The 18,616-nt window shown below is 39.4% G+C and overlaps 1 protein-coding gene and 2 non-coding genes across 3 annotated transcripts in view; 1 reads left to right on the forward strand and 2 right to left on the reverse strand.

Annotated features, from left to right (window-relative positions):
- The window catches only part of LOC138242535 (scavenger receptor cysteine-rich type 1 protein M130-like), a 358,811-nt gene that overhangs the window by 268,834 nt on the left and 71,361 nt on the right, over positions 1 to 18,616 (reverse strand). The gene's annotated exons all lie outside the window — the stretch shown is intronic.
- trnat-agu (transfer RNA threonine (anticodon AGU)) lies at positions 15,900 to 15,973 on the forward strand. Its single transcript has one exon. It is a non-coding gene; the product is annotated as a tRNA-Thr (tRNA).
- Positions 16,989 to 17,070, reverse strand: trnal-aag (transfer RNA leucine (anticodon AAG)). Its single transcript has one exon. It is a non-coding gene; the product is annotated as a tRNA-Leu (tRNA).

Consider the following 18,616-nt stretch of genomic DNA (forward strand, 5'->3'; position numbering starts at 1 on the left):
ATCACGCTGCGACAGCTGTCAGCATAGTGGCGCAGCGGGAGTGTGCTGGGCCCATAATCCCGAGGTCGATGGATCGAAACCATCCTCTGCTATACACACCATCAGTTTAATGATGATGATTTTTGATTTTTTTCTCTCGTGTGTGTGCAAGCTTCACACTTACTGTATTCGTTAATCTTTACCAATAGCAGATGCCGAAATGTACAGATGCAGCCATTCAAAATGCGCGGTAAAAACCCGCGGTACAGTAACCTACCCACAAGCCACCGCAGGGCACCGTAGGGCACCGCGGTAAGTGATTGGCTGGCCAAAATGACCGACAGGGGCACTCGTGGTGCATTGGTTGGTAATGCAAAGATTTAATCATTTAATGTCTTTACTGTGCACGTTTCAATCCGCTTAGTTTTGAATATTTATATGGATTTTACCACTAAAGGGAAATTTTAGTAGCTGAGCATAAAAAGAAGAGGAGCATAACGCATCTGAAGGTCATAAACGATATTAATTTAGGAACATAAACATTACTGTATGTATGTAAACTGTACTGTGTATGGCTGGTCTTGGTAGTTTAAAGAAAAAATACACACCAGTCTTCCATTTCTCCCTAAACATTTTAAGCATGAAAGTTTTATGAAACGGTACCCAAATATGCGATTGCTGTATAGAATGAATTTTAATTAAAAAAAAATATTTAACACGAACATTAAGCTGTTTACATCTTCCGCCTGAGAACAGTCACCCGTCGCTACCCAACGCAGAATGGTGATTGGCTGACACCATCTGACACCCCTCTGATTGGAGAAAAAAGACGTGCTGGTTTGCTATACATACTGTACCAGGAAGAGGATTTCTTTCTATTCAAAACGTGTATTTTAAAAGTTTAAGAAGTAAAAACCTAACAGCGTACACAGATTTCTAAACTGATCAGGATCGTTATCATTGTCTTATGCATAATAATGTTCACCGCTCTGTCCAGCAAATTAATAATAAACTTTATTTTATATAGCGTTTTAAACGAATAAGTAATTAGATTGCTCATAAACCTAATCACTTGCTTTTTCTTTTTATTTAGGCTCAGATTTCAACTATAGATCGTATTATTAATAACCATAATAACAACCAACCAACAAAAACAACCATATAAACATAATACCAACCAAAAACATAGATAACAACCACAATACAAAAATAATCAAACAAATCAAATAATCAGACCATTTTACTCTCGCAAAGTCCTCCAATTATCATAATCCCGCCCCTTATGCAAAACCAAACCTTCCTCCCATCCCAGTTTATCCTGTTTATCATAAACAAAATCCACCTCAATTTTCAACATAAAGCATTAAACAAAATCAATACCTCAACACTCCATACTCAACAACGATAATTCACAAACAGCCAGAACATGTAACTACACATTCCCAAACAGACCTAATTTCCATAGCCCCGCCCCTTATGCAAAACCAACATCCCTCCCCTGTTCTCTCTCTCCCCTGGTGGTTGTAATTGTTTTTATTTTCAAATAAATTTTAGCAAAGTCATGTATTTTAAAAATCTTAAGATTTTTATATTTATGTCTTTATTTAGTGGTTTCATTAGTGACAAAGGCTAAACTTTCTTGGAAAAATGTCTTTTATGTAAACCATTTTTGCTATTAATTCATTCAGGGCTAAAATATGTTCATTGTCTTCTAATGAAAGAAGGGTTCCTTTCGCCATAGTCGGGAGCCTAGCCTTTAAGTACTGTATTTACTGAGTTTTTGAGGGGGGGGTCTTTTGCTGGAAATCTCGCCTCCTACTTTGAAAATACCCGTGAAACCGGTTCAATTCGTCACAGCCAGCACTCCTGCAGAGAGTTGGGTTGTACTTGCAGTGTATACAGTACACGCGTTATGCTCTTCGTTAATGTCTGTGAAGTTTTATTTAATCTCTGAGCCATACTGATTCTTCTGGAAGCCAGTTTCCGCCAGGGAATAAAAAAAAAAAAACACACTATGGTATTCTCTCCAATGCAGTGCAGTTAAAAACATACCTCTGATGCTGCTCCTAAATGAATATCGTTTATGACCATCAGAAGCTTTATGCTCCTTTTCTTTTTTCCAGTGGATTGAACAGGGAGAGGCATTTCATGATGTACTTTTCACTGATGAAACAACAGTGGCTCTGGAACAGTTTTCAACCAAGTCGTTTTATAAAAAGGGGAGATATGTACACGTTACTGAAGCTAAAAGTTTAGCCTTTGTCACTAATGTAACCACTAAATAAAGACATATAGAAATCCCTACGTTACAGACTGTATATGGCTGGTATTGGTAGTTTAAAGAAAAAATACACACCAGTATTCCACTTTCTCCCTAAACATTTTAAGCATCAGAGTCTTACATGTGGTTATTTCGAAAACGTTTGTACGTGCTCCTTCTTACCATGTTACTGTTTACTGTTACTGACCATATTAAGTTTAAGTGCCTGTGGGCACTTTTCCTGTCCGTGGGGGGTGGACCGTCTTTCATTAGAAGGTTAGTCTGTTCTACTCTGAGAATGTAGAGGGGGTGGAAAGTGCCCGCGGTCATTTAATTAGTATTAAAATCTTAGTTATCTTTCTAGTTCACAGGTTTGCATGCATAATTTAATTTTGAAAGCCACTGAGACATCAGGTACTACTGTTGTATTTATGAAAAAGAAACAAAACAAAAAACATACTAACAACTGTGCCATCCTACTCCTTAGTTAATACATTTTATTATTCATAAACAGTTAACATTGTTAGCAAAATATTTTGAATTATATTTAACCCTATTTTTTCTTTAGTTTTGTATTTAACTTATTATATGATAATCAGACTTAATGTATATTAATGTATATTTGAACAATGAAAATATATTTTTACAAGATTTTACATTAAGCACTTAAAATTAACATGGTTAATAATAGTAAACTGTAACATGCTGTAACAAAATCGGTTAAACTGCGAAGAAAATCCTTTCAGAGAAAATGTTTCAGGTGTGAAGAACATAGATCTCCAATGCAATTTCAACCAAACCTGTTCCCACACACCCTGCCCCCACTACCATTAGAATATACACAAACATTTTAGCGTTTCATTCTGAGCAGAAGACCCTCACACCTGAAGAGTGCTGGCTGTGACGAATTAAACCGGTTTTACAGGTTTCAATCACAGACCATGTGACATGGGACTCAGTAAAGTAACACACAGCGCCACTGGATTTGATAATACCTAACCAAAATCCGCAATATGGAAACAGAACCTGTGTAATTGTTGATAGATGATGTACTCGTAACATTTTTTCAAGACGAACTACAACATTTAAAAAATGACTTGTATGTACTTGATATCTCTAATCAATCCACGGGTTCCAGCACAAAACGAAACTAAAACGCATACCGTTTCGCGCTTCTTATTAGTTGCTCAAAAGTAATTTGACCGTATGAAATGCATAATATAAACCTAGAAACATATACGTGAGCAGTACTTAAGCACTTTAGTATCGGTGTTAAGACATACCTCTCAAATACTGTAAATCAAGTTAAAAATATCTCAAGACCGATTCTGGTCGTAATGAAACCATGTTTCGTGTATGTTTTCTTTTTCATCTTGAAATAACTCATTTCTAAATACCTTTTTCACTGTTAACATCTTGTAGCAACTTTGCGACAAAATATATACTCTGACAGTTCATCCTGCTACCAACATTAAATAAAACAAATCTTAAGATTTCTATATTTATGTCTTTATTTAGTGGTTTCATTCGAAGCTTACAATGTTTAGGGAGAAATGGAATACTGGTGTGTATTTTTTTCTTTAAAGTACCGAGACCAGCCATATACTGTATGTTTATGTTAAGATTTCCCTTCAGTGGTAAAATTAGATATGAATATTCAATACTTAAACGGGCACAGTTAAGACATTAAATATACATATACATATTGTATACAGTACAGTTTGCATACAGTAATATGTTTATGTTACGCGATTAAAAAATAAATAAATAAAACTGGAAGGTCCAGCACCAGCTGGATTCAAACACACAACCTGCCAGTTGGTAGTCATGCACCTAGACCAGTAGGCTACAAGACAGCTCACATAAACAGGCAGGCGAAACAGCCTTACACAGCCCTGCCGCAGTACACGGATATAATCATACCGTTATTAAATTCTTGAGATACGCGATTCCATATTATATTCCCTTTTAATCAAATTCTAAAAGTATGCTTGTTGACTCCGGTATCACGTTAGTTAAAGACTTCGAAGCTTACAATGTTTAGGGAGAAATGGAATACTGGTGTGTATTTTTTTCTTTTCATGATAGGTGTCGCATTTTAAATCATTTTCGTAGTTAGAAATTATGAAACGCCCTGTTAAAAGCAAGGAAGTTTTTATGCCCGTTGAAGTAAAACAAAATGCCTGACAAAGTATGGCTTGGACAGATTCCAAGTGCTTGTACAAATGTGCTAAAGAAATTATACTTTGAGTATACAGCTTGTCCAAAGTCATCCATTATTAATACTATGAGTAATATCTTCAGTAAAGGCTTTGATGCATAAATATTTCTGATAAAAGTAGGTTGTGTACTTTTGTCCAACTGAGCAATCTTGCTTTCATAAAATATACCAACATTTGAATGACTGATGATTAACATGCTGTAATATACAGTTCAAAATTAAAGGCTCAAATGCCATACATGAGAGGTTAAGCTCCCCCTGGCGGTTTTACAAGGCGACGCTGGATAGTTAGTCACGTGACACACGTGAACCGCGTGATACCCCGGTGGGCGTGTCGCGGTATGCCGCGAAATACCTCACCCATTTTGAATGGCTGCATCTGTATCTTTGGTTGTTCTGAGATCCTTGATAGTTTCCTCAAATCCTTCAAATGAACATCCATATCAAATCAATTATGTTTATTTTTATTACAATTAAGGTACATACACAAAATATCAACGCACATTTGTATAATGCTCATTTAATGATTGTCAAGGATTGTCAAGTTCTCCAACAAATCTGTGATCTAATTTTAAAATATTTTTGCTAAGGATACAACGGGTGTATGAATGAATTCTCCTGACAGCCAGTTGAAGATAAAATTCCACACGTGAAAATGGTTCTCTTGAACATTGACTTAGGTACTTAATTGTTTACATGTAGTTCCACACGAGTAAAATGCACATTTCCTGCAAAGATCAAGAGGGTTTGCAAAGAAATCCCATCAAGTTTAAACAGAGAGCGGAACAATCTGAAGCGCATCCCTGAGTGGGTTTGAACCACCAGCCCTTTGTTTAATAGCTGCACAGAAACACACTCCCGTTGTTTTTTGACATTCACACATTTGTAGCTAAAATAAAATACTGACATTTTCCTGCCAGCCAGCAGTATTTCTCCTGCACTGACCATGAATAACCAATAACTTTATTTCATCTTTCGCAGGCTGTAATCTACAGAAAAGGAAGTGAATACTTGTATTAAGCTAAATCAAGCCGAAGGAAATGCACTGCCATTGTTTTTCTCCACTTTTCGTTAAAAGGAGAAAAATCACTGGAATTTTCCTGCGGTATTTCTTCGGTCCTGATAAGCAAGACTTGTATTTTATCTTTCATAAGTTGTTTGAATTTCTTGAAGTTTAGAAACAACTTGTTCCAGAAAAGAAATGAACACTTGATTCAAAGTAAATCAAGACGTATGTCTCTCTCGCTGCGTGTGCTCTTATCTGTCCATCTCTCTCTCCTCTTCTCTCTGGCAGTCTGTGCAGAGTTTCTGAAGGGGATGTAACACCCCTTGGCAAATAAGAAAAATTCTGAGGCAGAATAAAAAAAAACATTATTCTCTTCTCAGTCAGATTCACAGCTTAGACTCACACTCAGACAGAAGCTCAACTCCGTACTGCTCTCTATCCTCACAATCCAGAACCAGAAGATATTCAGACAATCAGTGCTGCTACATGAACAATATCAGACAGAACAGCCTGGACTCAAGTCACATCTCCCCCTTTTCTCCTTTCTCCCAGTCCTCTTAGAAACACAGAAGAGCTCCTGGTTCTCCTCTCTGTGAACTGGGCTCAGGGGTCACTGATCTGGCAGCTGTGGGCTCTGTTCCAGGGCAGAAGCAAGAAGCTTCTATTAACCCTTTCCAGGACTTCCAGCCCTTCAGTATTACTTTCTTTACTGTATATCAGCCTCCAAACATGTTTTTAAGTGTTTTATAACACAAGTGAGTGTGGAATTATATTAGTATTTATGTAATAAACAGCAGTATTGACACTCTGATCAGTATATTGATTATTAGTAGCCAATGGGCCGATGGTCGTGACTACAATAGTGACCAGTTGACCAGTCTGTATCTCTGAGCAGTGCTCTGGTGATTCTACACCAGACCTGGGAATCAGCTGCTCTCACAATTGCACATTTATAAATGTGCAATTAGATGAAGTCTTGTAACAGTTATACAGTTAATTTAAATCATCAGACTACCTATAGAGCTGAGAGCTGGGTGGAAATGAAACCAGGATACACATTTTAACCTCCAGGAACATGAGTCTGATCCTCCTAGGTTCTATACTCTGATGATTCGTGTAAAACCCTTAAAAGCGCTTATTTCAGGGACTCGTGCTCGTTCTCTACTGCTCCACGTGGGTATGCTTTGTAACGCATTAATCTGTGAAGTAAACTTTTTTCTTTCTGTTTAATGAATTTCATTCCTCGGTTTGTCGCTCTCCTCCTCCAACTGTTATAAATCGCCTCTCTTCACAGCCCATTTTTTTTGGGGGGGAGATGTTATATTTGTATGAAAAGCCCTCCGGGCTCCGGACAGGAGTCTCCTCCAGCAGAGACGCGCTCTTTTTTTAATTAAACATATGGAATTTACAAATATAACTACAACCAGAGGATCAGAAACAGGTACAAGAGAAAAAACACAACAGAAAAAAACATTTAACCACCAGAGGTAATGAAGTAAATTATGTGATCAAATTGTATTTTTACATATATGTTTTCCTGGCTTTATTATTTCTCAATTATTTATAGAATTTAGTGTTTCAACATGCATGCATTTCCTGTTTAAAATAAAAATCAGCACTCACTTTTTTACAAAACGAAAAAGACGCTTTTCTATTTGCAACATTTCGAGTACTTCTGGTATTCCTGAAAAAGACACACAAAAGCAGCAGAGACGCACTCTGCTCTGTCAGAATAAGCGCTGTGACGTCACAGACACCAGCCAGAGAGCCGGGATCAGAGAGAGAAAGAGCGCGGGAGGAGCACGGAGAAGAGTTATTGATCACTTATCTATCGACAACCAATTATTTCAACTGAAGAACCGTAGAAAAATCGATTAACTTCACCGATTGGTGAGTACTGATTCTTTTCTTGATCCTGTTTAAATATCTAAAAAACAGTTAATAAATAATAATAATAATAATAATTGCTTACACTTATATAGCGCTTTCTTGACACTCCACTCAAAGCGCTTTACAGGTAATGGGGATCCCCTCCACCACCACCAATGTGCAGCATCCACCTGGATGATGCGACGGCAGCCATAGTGCGCCAGAACGCTCACCACACATCAGCTATCAGTGGGGAGGAGAGCAGAGTAATGTAGCCAATTCATAGATAGATAGGGTTAATAATGTTCAATCTGAAAATAAACAATGATTATTCATATTATTATTTAGGTAACTGTATCCTAGAGCTAGAAAATTATATTTCAAGTTCATAAATGTATGTAAGTAACAGTTTAAATGCATTTTTCCGGTGTTTATAAATCATAAGAATGGTATACAAGGCGACAGGCGCTCCGTCGCTGCACGCGTTTAAGTGTCTCGCATTTGTCACAGAGAGCGATGTGACGTCACGGGCAGCAACTAATACTAATATCAGTGTCTTCATGTTAATATTAGTGAGAGTACAACTGGTAGTTTTAATGCTAGTGTTCATGTGAGTATTAATGACAGTGGCACTACTGATTGTTTTAGTTTTAATGTTCATATTCATGTTAATATTAATTATAATTATCGTGTTACTGTTAGAGTATTAACACTAGTAGTAATGTTAGTTTTAGTAACAACATTACTGTTATTATTAGTAGTTTGTGTCAGTTTTAGTGATAGTGTTACTGTTGTAGTATTAGTAGTATTTATATTTGTTTTAGTTATTGTGTATCTGTGGATAAGTGTGTTTGTGGTATCTGTGCGTGTGTGGGTGCATGTCTGTGCATGTGTGGTGTCTATGCGTGTGTGGGCTGTTAGTGTGTGAGCGTGTGAGGTCTCTGAGTGTTTGGTGTCTATAAGTGTGTGTCTGTGTGTCTGTGAGTATGCGTAGTGTCTGTTTCTGTGAATGCATGCCTGTGAATGTGTGTGTATGGTGTGTGTCTGTGAGTGTGTGGTGTCTGTCAGTGTGTAGTTTTATATTTGTAAGTGTATGTGTTGGTATGTCTGTTAGTGTGTGTAGTGCCTGCGTCTATGTGAGTATTAATGATGATAGCATGTGTGAGTGTATATATGTGAGTGTGTAAGTGTCTTATTGTGTGTATAAAGGTGTGATGTGTCTGTGAATGTAAATGTGTGTGAGAGTGTAGGTGTACAGTGTATCTATCAGTGTGTGTGAATGTGTGTGTAGGTGGGCTTGGGTTCCACTGATGTGTCTGACAGAAGTGACCCATCAACAGGTGTTGAGTTCCAGAGCCGCTTGCAAATAAAAACACTTTCTAGAGTCATGACCAACATCCAGAGAGCTGTGAGTTCTCTGTTTTTATCAGTATTAGTAATAATGACAGAAGTAATTCCCACGCAAATGATTATTAACCAAGACAGACATCAGAAAATATCGCCTTTGCAATGATGTCACACCTCTTCTTCATAACTTTTCTTTAATGACAAGACATTTCTGTGTCTGAGTGTCTGCTGAAAATAGCGCGACAAGCCATTTCTCTCCAATATTTTCTGGTGCGGTTATTTATCGCATACAAAATATTATTCTCATTAAGAATATTTTACCTGCAAAGTCACAGTGAAACTGCTACGGCGAATGAACTTTTTATGAGTGAAAAACATTCAGAAGACTTAATGGCTCCAGGGGAGGCTTGAACTTATAACCTCAGCATGACTCCACTCTACACAGCTATATAAGTAACCCAGACTGACTGATTGTACCACTAGACCTGTGTAAGGCAGGCTTTTACACAGATTGTAAAACTGGCACAAATGCAGGGTGAAACATGGGGTTTTGGATGTGGATTAATCTCCACATGGGGGAAAGGGATAGTAAAATATCAAGGAAAATATAAGAGAAGAAAATAAAATATATGTGCTCACTGCAAAGTAGGAAGAGGTGGTTAGACAAGCAAAACAGCTTTGCAAATAATGTGAAGCGACATTGTTTTGTGTCTATCTGCTCACGAATTTCGCTTCATGTGCCTTAAGCTATGCAATTTGTATGGTTGTTGAATGAGATTGGTTTCTTCAAAAGCCCGGTCAATTGCCAGTGGAGAGGTTGCCATTAACACCTTCATGAAGACTCCTTTAATTGTCAAGGCACCTCCTTTGCATAGAATAGTAGCACCAACACTAAGAGAAAGGATGAGAAGTGTATTTTATCAAGCTATTGCAGTGTTTGTTTGACTGAGGATCCTCGTGTGCTGAACTGGCTCCTGGAGAAGTGTAGTGCAGTAAAAGAGAAGGACACTCAAGACTGTCACAGAACAGAACAATACAATTACAATACTTTTATGAGAGTAAATATTACTGGTGAAACAGTTTTTATAATGGTGAAAACAGGAGCACCTTCTCTACATTTTTGACTGAAATATTTAAACGACAAGAAATACTATCACTATGCAATTCATGAATGCAATTGAGCTCCTCTAAATGTTCTAGTCTGATGAAACAATGTATAGAATTAGGTGACAATATTGGAATTAATTCAAATGCACAAGATAAAGTTTCAGCAACAAAAATGTGCTCGAAAATATTTTACAAAAAAGAAACCTTACATTCACCTTAAACAACATTCACCCTCTACGTTAGCAGAGAACAGTAGGACAGATAGTTAGTGTCACTGGACACTGCATCACAGAGGCCAATCTCTTCTCCCTCATTATGCAGGCTTACCCACTCATGATGAACTGTCCTCCAGTGATAGTCAGTTGCCATCACCAACTCAGATTTCAGACTCAGTTCATGTACATATTATACCTTAATTGTACCTGCCACTGCATTACAATAATTTGATCAAAACAACTGCTAGACAATTATCAAATATTTCCTTTCTTCTTTTAGCAGATAAAAAATAAATATTTATTCCTTTCCTCTCCTACCAGTCTTTGCAAGCCACCCAGTTTTCTCTGAGCCAGTGTGAGGTATGAGGCAGTCAGGGCTAACGCAGCCGAGCACTCTAAAGAGCTGGATTAAAGGTCCAGACTCTTTGGGGACGTAAATTGGAATCCCACTGCTGCCAAATATCTCCAACTATCTCTGTGTTAAGAAGCACTTAATTTTTTGTTGTTACATTCCTTTGATTTAAACCAATTTTATACCAATACATTTAAATAACCACACTGTTCTTACGGCATGGCTTTGTCTGGCAAAAAAATAACATGACATCTCCTTTAAAACACACATTTTCTACAGAGGGAAAAGGAGAACTCGTGCCATTCAACCTTATAGCGTGATGTCATTTTCTCACGCTAATTTTTGGATGCTTGTGATCGAATCTATGATCCTTATGAGTGCGCTCACCCTCCATAAAGGTACCACAGATATAATGTGCCACGTTTTTAGAGAATTGCTTTAAATACAGGTCAGAAGAAGGCAAAAAAAGTCCGCTAGGCAGTTCAGCGATGTCAACTGTGTTCTCTGTTGTTTAGGTGTAGAGTGTCAGCCGTTACAACCAGGAACCACACAGTTTCAGGCATCAAAAAGACTTCCCCAAACCCTGATCCTGTCCTTACTCCGATGATGGCATTCAGACATTTCCTGCAACAAAGCGATTATATGGTCTTCAACAACACACATGAAAAGCTTGTTCCCTACCCCTGCAGTCCTTCTCAAAGAAGGACCAAGTGTGCTCAGAGTTAAATGCACTGTTCATTATTAATAATAATAATAATAATAATAAACTTTACTTTATATAACACCTTTAAAGGTGGCTTCTCAAAGCACTTTGCAGAATGAGAACAATACAATGAAAAAATACACAAGATAAGCAGGATGAGAATACACAGTTAAAGGAGACAGTAGATGGTGGTACTAAATACAGTAGGAGCAAAGGGGTAAAGAATAGTTAATTAAAGGCTCTTCTAAAGAAGGAGGCTCTGAGTCTGGATTTGAAGGAGTTTAGACAAGGTGACTCTCTGATATCCTTGGGGATAGAGATCCAGAGGTTGGGGGAATAACCGGAGAAGGCCCTGTCACCCATAGAGCGTAGACGGGCTTGGGGGACAGATAGGAGACCAGAATTAGAAGAGCCAAGGTTGCGATTAGGGGAGTAGGGCAATAAGAGCTCAGACAGGTACTGAGGTGCCAAGCCATGGAGAGGCTCATAGGTGAGCATGAGGATTTTAAAGTCGACATGAAACTTGACAGGGAACCAGTGCATGGACTACAGGATAGGAATAATGCGATCACCGACCAGGTCCAGTGCTAATTTCTCCCTTGTGGCCGCTTGTTCATTTTCGACTGTCGACTCATAAGAAGTCCTCTATTTGACTTGATCAACACCAATCCCTAGAGGATTTCGAAAGTCTGAATCAAAATAACATGTGACTCTGGGTGGACTCCAACCCACAACCTTTGAATGACTTAATTCTATTAACATCTAGAAGTCCAACACGCCCTCCATTGTGCAACAGAGCCAACACTTGTGCTAAAACATAAAACACCTGCAGAAAGCTGTAACACATGCATATCCTTTCATCCTTAAATTGAGCTCCATAAATATTGGCAGTGATTGGCCTGCTGTTTATGAATAGTTACCACTGGGATTCACACCCAGGATCTCTTGTTTTTTTAGTCAGGCACACTAATCAGCTAAGCCAATGCACCAACAAGCAAAACTTTATCTACAGCTTCAAACATCTGCGAGAAACAGGCAGCTTTGCAGTGTTACACCTGCTGGCTCAAAAGGTTAACCTTTTCAAAGATGAAGATCGGGAGAGGATTTCTTTGTCAATTCAATCAAACGTTTCAGAAATGCTGAAAGATTGGTGTGATTCATGCCCAGCGTGGGTTCTCGTTTGCTTACATATAGAATTAATTTCTTACTCCAATCTACTCAACTTCAATTTTTGCTAATCTTTTGTTTAATTGCTTCCTAATGTATACTGTGCTGATTACTGCACTGTTCAATTTACCAGTTGATTTTCATTTCTTGTTTTGTAAGACAAAGAGGCTGTTCAAAACGTTACCTCACACTTCAGCCGCAGAGGCGCAGAGAGAGATACTACAACAGGTAACACCCCATGAGAAATATCATGAGCATCTGTAAAACGTCTCTACCTGCCCACTCCCCACACCGACGTGTGTGAGGAGGGTTTTAAAGGGACATTTTGAAGTGTAGAAACATTTTATCGTTCTGTAATTTTCTGTGCAGTTTGTTCCCCTTCAACTCTGCCCAACAACAGAGGTAATGTTTAATACGACAAGAGTAAAGGCACACTGCACATCTGCAAAAGACCACATCTGAGTTTAGTTACAGCAACATCAGAGATTGGAAGGTACAGTAGGTAGTTTCAGATCACTTTTTTATTCAAGTTTTAAGCAACCCTGAATACCTTCTTAAGAAAAATTTGAGAATCCCAGCTAAATCCAGTACGATAGCTGCACTGATCTACAGTATACAGTTAGAACACTGTTTGTGCGTTAAAAGAAGACACACCGCCCAGAGCTTTTCTAAAACAGGAATTACACATTTTGGAATGCGCCCTCCTTTATAAATTAAATAAAAGGTTTGAAATCTGCTCCAAAGAAGAACTATATTCAGAGCTGCCAAAGAAGTTGAGATTTCACCAAGTGACAGTCGTTTCCATGTTGGACAAGAGCTAAAGCCCAGTGTTCTTTAATTGAGTAATGTGAGGAAGGAATGTGCTGCAGAAGGTAGTGTGGCTGAGCGGTCTAAGGTGTTGGGTTTTAGGCTACAGTCTTTTTGGGGTTCAAATTCCGCTGCTGCCAGTTTCTTCTATGTTAAGACCTTGCTTCCGATGAGAATTTGATCAGTTAAGAATTTATTCGACAGTCTGTCGAGAGATTGTGATATCTTTCAAGATAGTCTTTGTCAGCTCAACATCAAGGGAGAAAAAAGCTTTAATTTGTCTTCTCAACAGAAATGCTCATTGACCCTTTCAGCTTCATGCGGGGAACAACAGCTGCCGAGATAACTTTTCAGTCAGTGCGAATCGTAGTGTGCTGTCAATACCATTTAATTTTGCTTTTGGCTTGCATTCAGCTTTTGTCAGTGAAACTCGAATGCTCTGCTTTTTCACACCGAATTGTCAGCAGGAGTACAGTTTATGAAATCTTTGCACACAGCGCTCCATCAGGAATACTTTATCAAGTTTAGAAGAAATTGTGGGATTCTCTGCATGCGTTCACAACGCATACCTCAAACAACAGCACCATTCAATGAGAAATTGATTCTGCTTCTTGCTGTTGTTCCTGTGGTTGCGGTAGTTATAAAGTTGAACGCTCTTCCACCTTCTGCCATAGTATTCACTGGGTCGGCTTCATCAATTGGCTCAAAAAGGTCAACTGTGATTCGGCTCCAGAAAAAATCAGCAGCAGTGTCGTTATTTTGTCAGTGGGTATGGCTGTCTTTTAAAACACAAGAAAAACACGAGTTTGTGGATTTCTCCAAATAGCAACAGCAAGTTTTAAACCTGCGATAAACATTCTTCCAGTTGAATAGTTTTCCTTCAAGGAAAAGGCAGCACAACAGGGAGAGTCAATATTTAAAGACTTCAGCATCTGTATTGGATTGCTTGTATGCAGACATCGCTCAGAATCCCTAATATTATTCTCCCGAATTCAGTTGTGCAGTGCTTTAGTGGTTTCAGAGTTTCTTTTATCGACACTGCTGTAGTAGAGAAGTGACATAATCACAAACGCAACCATTTGTGCTGGCTGTTTCACTATTTAGCTTTGTTAACTATCACATGATTTTAACTAGTTTTACGTCATCTTCAGGAAGGCAAGAGAGCGCTGCACACTGAGCTGAAAGCTGTGTGAGCTCCTAACTGGGTGTCCTGTGCTGTTACATGCGCTCTCATATAGATTGCCACCTTTAAAGGTGCAATATAAAATAAAGTTATTTATTATAATTATTATATAACAAGCTCAACCCCTGCCAACGATTCGGTGTGAAGAAGCAGAACATTCAAGTTTCACAGACAGAAGCAGCACGCAACCACAACCAACATTAAAATGGAAAGCATTAAAACTGAGTTTCTCGAGAGACTGAGAAAAAACAATTCATTCCCTTTCATATGAAGTCAGCTGAAAACAACAAAACTACATACAATACAAACAAGAACACATATAAAATATCAATAACATCGGCAGGGGCACATGCTATAATACAATTACACTTTTTGGAAAATGATTACACAAGGTAAATAAAGATAAGGTCCGCACAGCTTGTTCTTACATTTCGAAAGAGTCCGTAAATACCCCTTTACGTCTATTTTGAACTGTTCAAACGAAGGACTCTTCCCAGACCATTTCACTTTATACCACGTTCCTAAACGAGGATGCATCTCCTGTTTTAGAACTCTTTTGGGCGGTATGGCTTATACAACACACCCACAGTATTCTAATGGTGGACTGCAGATCTGTGCTATAGTTCAGTCGAATTCGAAGGATCCAGCAATCGTACTGGATTTGACTGGGATACTGAAATGTCTCTTGCAAAACTATTTGGGTTTGCTTGAACCTTTGATAAAAAAGTGATCTGATCTGAAACTACCCAGCTTCCAATCTCTGAGGTAGTTGTCACTAAACTCGGACGTGATGTGGCACACATCTGCCGTGGGCCTTTACTTTTGTAAAAAACTGGTATGGGGAAAAGTTTCTTAATATTTCTTTTGATTAGCATGCAAGAAAATGTGATCATTACCTATGGAATTTCCCGTCAGCGTGGAGCTTGAATTCACAATCTTGAGATTCAGTGTTCAAGAGTCACAGAAGAGGTCGGCCTGGTCTTCAGTTTGCCAACCATAAGCTCCGGCAGTGCTCCTCTGTAAAGCAGATTGTTCGGATCGGTTATGTGGGACGGCACTTCGATACTAAGATCGTTTGCAGCACACGCATGGGTCCCCCCTCCACGCAAAAAACATAGACGAAGGAAGCTCTCTTGTCTTGGGCTGCTGACTCCCGGATTTAAAGCGCTCTGGGTGCCAGCTAAGTCTCTAACAAGCACATTATAAAGACAGGAATTACACTTTGCTCACATCACGCATGGAATGGCGAGGCTACTTGTTCCAATATTATCTAGTCTCACCTCATATGGTGCCGATTCCTGGTTTTCATTTAAGAAAGAGCACTGCAAACACCGTAAACAGTGCAAAACGTGTGATGAAAGAAGTCTATTCCCCCCTTTTGTCTAAAGCAGAACACAGCGGAGTCATGCCGAGGGTTGTGAGATCAAGATTTCAGTGGAGCACTGTCGTCTACATCTTTAGCTACATGAGTTGGACATCCTCTTGTACACGGAAAGCAGATTGAGATCCTCTGACATGAAAAGTGCCAGATAAAAGCCATTTCTCATCCTTTCTCTTAGTGGTGGAGCTATCCCATGTAAATGAGGCAACTTGCAAGGCGAGCAGGCTCGGTGCACACCGAACGCAGATGTCTCAGAGCAGTTGAGACGTGTCCAAGTGGCTGTCAAAGGACAGCACTTTGCTGGCGCCGTGGCTTAGTTGGCTAAAGCGCCTGCCTAGTAAACAGGAGATCCTGGGTCCGATTCCCAGCGGTGCCTTTCTTCCTGTCTTACTGTACAGAATGTATCCTTATGGGCAAATCCCATGCCTTTTAATCCAGGTGAATGCAAGTGTTCGTTTCCTTTCTGGAACAACTTGTATTGAAAGAAATCTATACAGCTTGCGAAAGATGAAACACAAATCTTGCTTATCAGTGAAGAAGAGGTGCTCCCAGCAGGCCAGCTAATACCAGCAAAGTTTTTTTTTCAACCTGACCCAGAGAATGGAGAAAAGCGAGGCGCCTGTGGCTCTGCAGTGTAATCAGTTTGCGAGTTCGGCGGTTAGCTGAAAGAGTGGTAAATGGAGCTTGCCCAAGCCCGTCCTTATTCTTTTAAAGCGGATAAAAAATTAACTTCGCCGCCATTACTACCAGCTTTAAAAGACTGCCATGGGCACGGAAAAAAACACACTACTGATGAGTTTTCTGGAACCGAAGCAGAGATTCCTTTTCGAACCAACTGATGAAGCTCAGCCAGTGAATACAGAATTTAACAGAATGTGAAAGCACGATCAACTTTGTAACTGCAACCACAGGAAAAACACCAAGAAGCAGACTCCATTCCCCATTTAAATCTGTCGTGCGAGGCATGCTTTTTGAACGCATGAAGTAAATCCCACGATCGCTTTTGAACTTGGACAAAGTACTTCCAAGGAGCGCTATGCGCAAAGATTTAACAAGCTCAACCCCCGCCAACGATTTGGTGTGAAGAAGCAGAACATTCAAGTTTCACAGACAGAAGTAGCACGCCAGTACAACCAACATTAAAGCGGAGGGCACACTACGATTTGCATTGACACAAAAGTGATCTCGGCAGACGTTGTTCCCTGCATAACGCAAAAAGTGGCAAAACGCATTTAGGTTGAGAGGACGCAAGAAGGATTTTGGTTTGTGCCTTGATGTCAAACTGAGAAAGTATCTTTAAACACTTTACTTAGTTTCTCGAGAGACTGCCAAAAAGCAGCTCCCTCCCTTTCGTCTGAAGTCAGCTGAAAGGAGGTCTCGACAGAAGCACTTGGCAGCGGTGGGATTCGAACCCACACCCCTGCAGAGACTGGAGCCTTAATCCAGCGCCTTAGACTGCTCGGCCACGCTACCCGCTGTGCCCTCTCTCTTTGTCTCACTACTTGCCTGGAGGAAGCCAGTTGGGTTTTGCTCTTGTTGCCCGACTTAGTGGCGTTATGACCGTGGAATCGACTGCACCTGCTTTTTCTGAGATGGTTCCCCTCTCATGGCGAGATCTCGACTTCTTTAACACCTCTGGATAAAGATCTTCTGCGAAGCAGGTTTCAGACCTCTGTGTACAGCACCCTTGATGTCATTTTATTTTTACAGCAGCCGCATCCGGAAAGTTGTGTCTTTTATTTTTTATTTGAACAACAAAACTACATACAATACAAACAAGAGCACATATAAGGTATCAAGAAAATCATCAGGGGCACATGCTATAATACAATTACACTTTTTGGAAAACGATTACACAAGGTAAATAAAGATAAGGTCCGCACAGCTTGTTCTTACATTTCGAAAGAGTCCGTAAATACCCCTTTACGTCTATTTTGAACTGTTCAAACGGAGGACTCTTCCCAAACCTTTTTACTTTATACCACGTTCCTAAACGAGGATGCATCTCCTGTTTTAGAACTCTTTTGGGCGGTATGGCTTATACAACACACCCACAGTATTCTAATGGTGGACTGCAGATCTGTGCTATACTGTAGGTACTGTAAGTGTCGTGTGGATAGTTTCACAAGAATCAGACAAAGGTTTAAGCATCGCTTGTTCTAGATAAAACTGCAAAAAAAAAACAACAACCCATAATGTACTTCTTTGCGGCTCTGTTTGCCCAAATCATATATTCACAACGTGAAATCTAGAAAATAATATTACGTAACCAAAATCCGCAATATGGAAACAGAACCTGTGTAATTGTTGATAGATGATGTACTCGTAACATTTTTACAAGACGAACTACAACATTTAAAAAATGACTTGTATGTACTTGATATCTCTAATCAATCCACGGGTCCCAGCACAAAACGATACTAAAACGCATACCGTTTCGCACTTCTTATTAGTTCCTCAAAAGTAATTTGACTGTATGAAATGTATAATATAAACCTAGAAACATATACGTGAGCAGTATTTACGCACTGAAGTATCGGTGTTAAGACTGTAGCGGCGAGGCTTATTAATAAGAAAGAATTAAGTGTTTCTGAGCTTTCCCAAATTAGGCCTCATCTCTCTGTTCATCTCTGTGGTGCAGCCACAGAGAAACTATTCATGCAGGTTGATTTAAGGTTTCCTTTGATTTAAGGTTTCCTAAACAGCTCCCAAATGGGGATGCACTTAGCTAAGCTTGGCTATCATGGTCAATGGTCATCCATTGGTGCCTATCTGTCTAGGGAGTGCCAGTTGGGCATCTGGACTGCATTCCTAAGTGTCAGGAGTAAGTGACTCATATCTCACCTTGATCAACCAATCAGGGACTGGTAGGGCCGAGTAACCCACGTGGGACTCTGATGCCCATGGAACTTTCAGCCAATGAATGAGCTGAAGTTCCTCCAGGTAAAAACAGGCAACACAGAGAGCCTGTGAGATTCAGTAAGATTCAGTAGGATTCAGTGGAGAATTCTGTGGACAA

This window comes from Lepisosteus oculatus, chromosome 14, assembly GCF_040954835.1.
Source record: "Lepisosteus oculatus isolate fLepOcu1 chromosome 14, fLepOcu1.hap2, whole genome shotgun sequence".
Lineage (NCBI taxonomy): Eukaryota > Metazoa > Chordata > Actinopteri > Semionotiformes > Lepisosteidae > Lepisosteus > Lepisosteus oculatus.